A 7,245-nucleotide genomic window follows, 5' to 3' on the forward strand; every position below is an offset into this window, starting at 1 on the left:
GGCTTCTAATCATTACAAATGAGCTCCTGATTGACTTATCACCAATTTCAATACAAAGCTCCATGCGTTCAGGCATGATTTTATATAGAGGGCAGCCCATCCTCACCTTTCTGGGCTGTTATTCCTAAGTATTCTGGAACTTTTCATTGCACCCTGAATGAAGAGTTGTGTGTGCTATCTCTTTCCATCTTTGAAGTACCAGTGAAGTCACAGCTCTGTACCTGTGCATGGACTTCAGTCTCTGCTGGTTGATTCCCAAGATATAAGTGTTTGTGTTCAGACACTTGAGATAGACCCCTTTGTGCTGCTTTTCATGGAAGGTTTCAGAGATTTTCCTCATCACTATTCCCCCCAGCTTTCTCACCACTACCTGTGCCTTCACTCCTTTCCAGGTTCTAGTTGTCTTCCATCCAAATACCTATTTTTACTGATATATCTCCTCTCTCAAATCCTTTGTTGCAGGAATATATTTCAAAAGCACAAATTTTTCTATTTAGGATTGGTTGGTATTGAGTTTCCAGTTATCTGGATGGTCGTTTTGCCTGATAACTGAAATAGGGAAAAGGTGATCACAATGTGGAAAATGACACAGGCTCAACTATTACAGTTTCATGTACAGATACTGACTTTTTGCTTTTGCATTATATTGACATTTATTGTGAAACATTTGTCATACTCGGAGATTTGTTCCCATTATATAAGAATGGAACAATATGAGTAGTACCTGTTCTGCAGGTCAATAAAATATGGAAGCCTTATAATTACTCAAGTGTAATGCTCTGCCAAAAAGGTACAACTAAATAGAAAGCATTGTGTAAATTATATTATATTGAATTATATTACTGGTTAGAGAAGTATACCAGAGTTCATGGAGAAAATTCACCAATGGTTTTAGATATCAGGACTGGGTAACAGTAGTCTTGGTTTAGCCAAGTGTCTTCACATGTGCTAACCTTCAATCATATGATAAGTCCTTTGTGCTCTGTAGGACTGTAGAGTGTAGGTATCTTTTGAAATGATAAAATGACCATACTTCCAGTTAGTAGCAGTAGCATCACATCTCTTAGTATTCTACTTTGAGGCTTCAAAGAAAATGGCTGAGATGTACAGAAATTATTATGATCATTTAAAGATACTTTATCAGGTTTCTTCCCTTGTTACACACAAATATAATTTAAATATACTTCTGGGTATTATTTTATTATTCAGCCTGTTTAAGTCTTTTAATCTGTTGTATAGGGATAGTACTAATGGAACTCTACAAGTACTAACAAGGTAAAATTAAAGAGAAATATGAAAGTGTGTTTGTTTTATTCTTGCAGGAAATTTAGAGGTATGTGTAATAGAAATACTCTTTTTTGGGTGATTTGTAGGATTCTGTCTGCTGTACAAAATGAAAAAAAATGCCCCATACATTTAATTTAGATAGCAGTTCTTTTTAGTATATCTAAAAATATATGCTGGATTACCTTATGTATTGCACAGACTTCTAAAAGAAAATGTTATCCAAAAATTTCTTGTGTATGTCCAGTTCCTCGTGATGATGCAAGAAGTTTGGAAGTTACATATGTTCTTAAACATTTATTAATGAAAGAGAGGATTGTGGATAGGAGCACTGTGTGAGCCAAGGCCTTGTGTGACAACTGACAACAAAAGAAAGAGTTATTCCAAACTGAGATTTGGAAGATCTGTGAGCTGAAGTCAGAGAATTTACAGTCTTACAAAAGTCTGCCATTCCTGTTTCAGAGGTATCCCTAGAGAGTCAAGGTCTGCCTGGCAAGTAGAATTGCTGGATTAAAAGCTGCTGTGGAAGAAATGAGGTGAGCTCTTCACAATAAAAGATGTACTTGGATTTGAAGAGTAGCTGTACACTGTTTCGCTTTCTTATGAGGAAAACAAATGTATGTCTTTCAACAACATCCTCATGAAGTTCAGAAACATGTTTTTCCTTGGCATTTGCATAATGCATTTTTGAATTTTTTCTTAGTCTGAAATGCCATATCCTCATGTAACTAGCATTTGTTTTGGCAAAGTTTTGTATTAGTGTCTCCAATTCTACCACTCATCTCATCAGTATTACTTTTATAATAATCTGGGTTTTTTCCATGTTGGCTGATATTTTGTCTTTTTAAATTTTCATATATTTATGCTGAAGTTTGGAACCTTTTTTTTATTTTTTAATGTGCAAATAGCAAAGAAAAATTCTCCACTGACAAAAGACCTTTTGCAGTTATCTTGTATCTTGTTAATATGAAATTTTCCCAGTCACACATGATGCTTTTGATTTAAAACCATAAGATTACACTCTTTGTATTGACAGTTTTTAGACAAAAAGCAAAGCTCATTGTTTCTGAGATTACAGGGATGCACAAAAAGCTGCTGTCCTGTGAAGAATTTGATAGCAGACAAATTTCATGAACATTTCACATGGCAATCCCAAAAGCATTAGTTCAGTAGGTCCTGTGTACTATGGTAGCTAACACAAAGTGCTTAGAGGTGGCAGTATTGCATTTCATAATGCTGCATGGGAAGTTTGCTGTGGTGTATCAGACATCCTTCATTGGAACAAGGACCTAGTGAAGTGTAGGGCTCATTTTTTATTCTCTTTACTATTCCAGACAAGCATTTTAGCCTCCATATTGCACAATAGAGAGAATCAGTTAAAATTTCCTTCTGAAAACTTGTCACACATGGTAGACAGAACACTGTCCATCAGAAATAAATGTCAGAAGGTGAGTTTGTCAGATTGCTTTAAAACAATGATCCTGAGATTGCAAATGTCAAAATTAATTGAAAAACCAGTATGACAGAATTACTGCAGAATTTAGCTGCAACACAAAACAAGGATTTTTGGTAGTCTGTGTGCTCCTTGCATTTTAAGGAAGATGCCACTTTAAAAAATGGAAGAAGAAGGCATGTGTTAAAATTCCCAGATTATTAGAAATTGGTCATAGGACCAATAAAGGAAATCAGCATCTCTTCAAAATTGTTGTGAGGTTTTGATCACAGTCTTCAAAATCCAGTAAGAAAGGCTTATCTGTATTTTAAATTGTGCAGCCTTGCAGCAACATATACATTAAAAAGATTTAGAGCTACCAGAGTATTTATCCCAGTCTCTTAATTTAGTATCTATTTTATCAGACATATTTGGAAGTATATTTGTCAAAGTTTTATAATCCCCCACTCATTTCAGTGGGATATCACACTAAAATGCAAAATACCTCAGGCTTCTACAAAGAAGGATACTTTTACTTTATACTTAATAGGGATTAAACTTTTCCATTTAAAAAAAAGGCACCACAAATAACACATACCTTTATATTCTAATATCTGGTTCTAATGCACATACTTTTCCTGAAATGTAATCTTATATTTAATTTCTTAATGTTTTTTTTTTACAATGGCATTCTTTTTACACTTCCTATCTCTTTGCATTTTTTTTCCGCGTGTTTCCACACTCTATACTGAAAGCATAAAGTCAGTTCCAAAAGTCAGTATGCCACTCCTTAAGCAGTCAGCTCCTCAGTGGGAGTTCCCATCTTTTTCAAAATGCCTTATTTTGCTGACTTGCAGAACTGCATGACTACGACTAAATGTCTACCAGAGCAGAAGGTTCTAATTCTCGGTTTTGATTTTCTGTATGCTTTCATTTGTGGGGCTTGTGGTAATTGTTATTTATTCCAGTTAGAAATGTAGTTCAGTCAAATGAATGGTTTTCAGTATGGTATAAACCTGCAGATGGAAATTTAAGTAATTTCAAAGTATAGATTCTTGATTTTACAGAATGCTGTTGATTAACATTTTCCACTTACACAATTTGCTTTCTCATAACTAATGTTTAGCATAAAGAAATGTTTTCCAAAAGAACCGATCAAAACCTAAAATTACATGACTCACATTCGTAACTCAAGTTTTCAGATTCTTTTAGTAGTACCCTTCTAAATAATTATATTACTTGAGAAGTTTAAACAACACATTTCTGCTTCTAATGTCTTTTGATAGAGATCTGGTTTTCATTTCCAGCAGGCACTGCTTGTAAAATCAATGGCAAAAGCAGTCCAACAAACTTACACTGAAAAGTCATACTTGCAAAGTATGCAGAAAGAAGTTCCAATTAGTTAAAAAAAGTATGCTTTTGCAGTTACTTAAGACAACTTTACAATGTTGCTGGTTTCATATGGTGAAATATCTTGCATGATAGTGCTATTCCCCACTAATTTGCAATACTAGAGCAGAGGAAAAACTGCAGCAGAAGAAATGGACTTTCAAACTTCAGCAAGTAGATAATTCTATTTCATATTGAAGATCTTTTCTTTAAAGTAATTTTCAGAAAACTTCAACTATAGCATTTTATATTCTTTTGATTCTCTATTGTGCTCCTGTAACAAATTGCTCTCTTGTTTTTTGTGGGTTCTTTTTGCAAAGCTTCCCCAGTTTACAGTAAATGAGTTAAGCTCTCTGCAGAAAATTCACAGACAAAGGTTTACCATACCTGGACTTTTGAAAAGGCTGTCACAAGATCATCTGTTTGGAAATTCCAGGTTTCATTCAGGTTTGTAGTTCACGTCTTTCTTTCATAATGTGAAGCAGAGGATCCTTTATATGACTGGAAGCATCCTGCATTCATGGTATACTGAGGTTGAGCAAGCTCTGCAGCAGCCTTCCAGGGTTTTGAATTACATGACTACAGCTGTTTAAGTTTTACTAAGGAATAATAGCACTATAGGTTTGGATCACTTCCAGCAAACTGTCAGATCTATAAACAGCTAGTACTTACTGCATAATGAGAACAAAGCTAGCTTTTTGTAGCCATAAATAGACTAATTGTATGTCATGATTGGTTGGGTGTTTATATCTGGAGCTATAAAAATGCAGTTTTTACTAAAGTATCAAAAAAATAAAAGCCACTGTGTGGTGGAAAAAAAAATATAAATTTACAGTTGATTTCCTGAAAAGAAAGCTAATTAAAAAGTGAACTTTTGCTGCAGTTTTACATTGGTTTAATTATATAAATTGACGTGGTATTTATAGCTGCAATCTAAAAATAGTTATGTTTTGGATTATTTTAGTATCCTCTTAAACTTGTGAAGAAAACCAAGGTTTCAGAATGCAGTACTATTTTACAAACTTTCAAATATATATTGAAACCCATTCCAAAATCAATATGAAATGCCAAATTTTAAGACAGCGAAAGTCTCCTAATGTTTAAGTAAAGACTCACACATAAATTTCTTTATACACTGAGATTCTCCATGTACCAAAATTCATGTGAAATGATAGAGATGGAGTCAGAGGAGTATAACAGTTTAACTTTCCATCTAACAAAACCTTTTCAGAACAAAGGATGAGGCAGATGGGGCAACAGTCTTGTTCTAATTGCTCTTTACTGAGCATGTTTCTTGTTCATGAGAATCATGCTGAGATTGTTGTGCAGTGACAGTGTGAAATTTGAAATGAGGGCTGAGGTTAGAGCAAAGTTAAGAACTACCTACCTCTGAGTAACTTTTTCAAAGTGCCAGTAATTGGTTCTGTTTTCCGAAAGCATCATTCCTGCTTGTTTAGAAGTGTCATCATGAGCCGTGGGGATCTGCCTCTAGAAAGCATGATCTAATAGTACTCAGGGAGAAGTGATCATCATCAAACAGGGAAAACCACAATCCTCCCCTACCAGAGGACAGTGGATTTGCTTGCCAGTGTATTTGAGAGCTCTGAAAGGAATTCCACAGCTTTCTCCATTTTTGGATTCTGGAACAGATCTTAATCATTAAGACCAAGTACTTAAGTGAACAGTTAAAACAAGAAAAAAAAAGCATCAAATTGCATCACAGTTGGATAAAGGATTTTAAAAATATTTTTCCCCCTCACTGGATGAACTAAACCAAATGGAAATTTTGTAAGGCTAACATTTTAGAATTAGTTGGAAAACTGTAGAGGAGTTGTACTATTAAGATTGAAATTACGCTTAAAATATTCTATAGAATGTGTATTTTTCATGGTTTCTTCACATTTCTTGTTTTTTTCTTTCATTTTAACATTATAGTTATTTTTATATGAGTTGTTCTATTGTCCCTAGTTCTGTAGGATTTTAATGTTTATTTATAAAGCCCATCTGTAGAATGTGTGATTATGTTAGGGATTGTGTGAGTAGCAACTTAAGGAATTTAATTAGTTAATTAAAACAAAGACAGGATAGTGAGAGTTAAGCAGACCTTTTCTAGTCCATTGTTACAAAACAAGGCAATCTTTTCTTTGACTGTTATGTTCATACATGGCAGTAATACTGGATGAATTGTAGGCATGGGAGTTTTTGCATAAAGTCATGGTAATTAAGATTTTCTAAAAATATAAAAATTCTCTTGTGTCTTGTTCAAAAGGTACCTTATCATACCACTGACATTCCCTGAGCCCCACCTAGAAAGAAGAAGTTCTCTTTGTTTTGCTTCTGAAGCTGAACAGCACTGGTGGAAAATTTTCTGCTATTAAGACACAAAACTGGAAAGACCCGAGGGTGTAAAGAAATTGCATGTCATGGCCAAAATGTGTTACAGCAGTCTGTCATTTGCTGTAGGTTACAACAGCTGGATAAGAGAACACAAACCACTGGGAAAAAGAAATTTGTCCCTTTCATTTCTTGACATCTGCTTTGCAGGGGTGTTGGAGAAGTCTACATGTAGACTTCACCAGTTTTCACCATCTGTGTTCCCCCTGCTCCAGCTTCATTGGGAGAATTCTCATTTTGGCAAATTCTGGCTTCTTCAGAAGTATCAAAAGGAAAAAGGGGCCTCCACTTGGGGAGCAAGTCTGAGCTATGTTCTTTATTTATTGAAGAAGAGGATGATTGTTTACATTTCCTGCATACAAACTTGTTTAACTGAAGAATACTATAAGTTACAAATGCTCAGTTATTTATTTTAGAAAAATGCTAATTCAGGAAAATGTTAATATAAGCTCTTTTTTTGGACTGTGGAAAATTAAAAGAAAAATAACATATGGAGTCAAGCCATCGATGTAACTGCCAAACATCTGAAAGGATGTCACAATTCATTTCATGATTCTTGACAAACACAGGATACAAAAAAGATAGTCCCATGTGCCCCAGAGAGTACTTCCTCAATTCTGAATGTTGATTTTCAAATTTCTATCCTCATTGTATTGCCAATACTGGAATCACAGGAGTGTTTCTTCAAAATCCCCTCTGTGCTGCAGAGAGCATTGTGCCTTGCAGGCTGGATTCCACAAACCAAA

This window comes from Sylvia atricapilla, chromosome 5 (genome assembly GCF_009819655.1).
Source record: "Sylvia atricapilla isolate bSylAtr1 chromosome 5, bSylAtr1.pri, whole genome shotgun sequence".
Taxonomy (NCBI): domain Eukaryota; kingdom Metazoa; phylum Chordata; class Aves; order Passeriformes; family Sylviidae; genus Sylvia; species Sylvia atricapilla.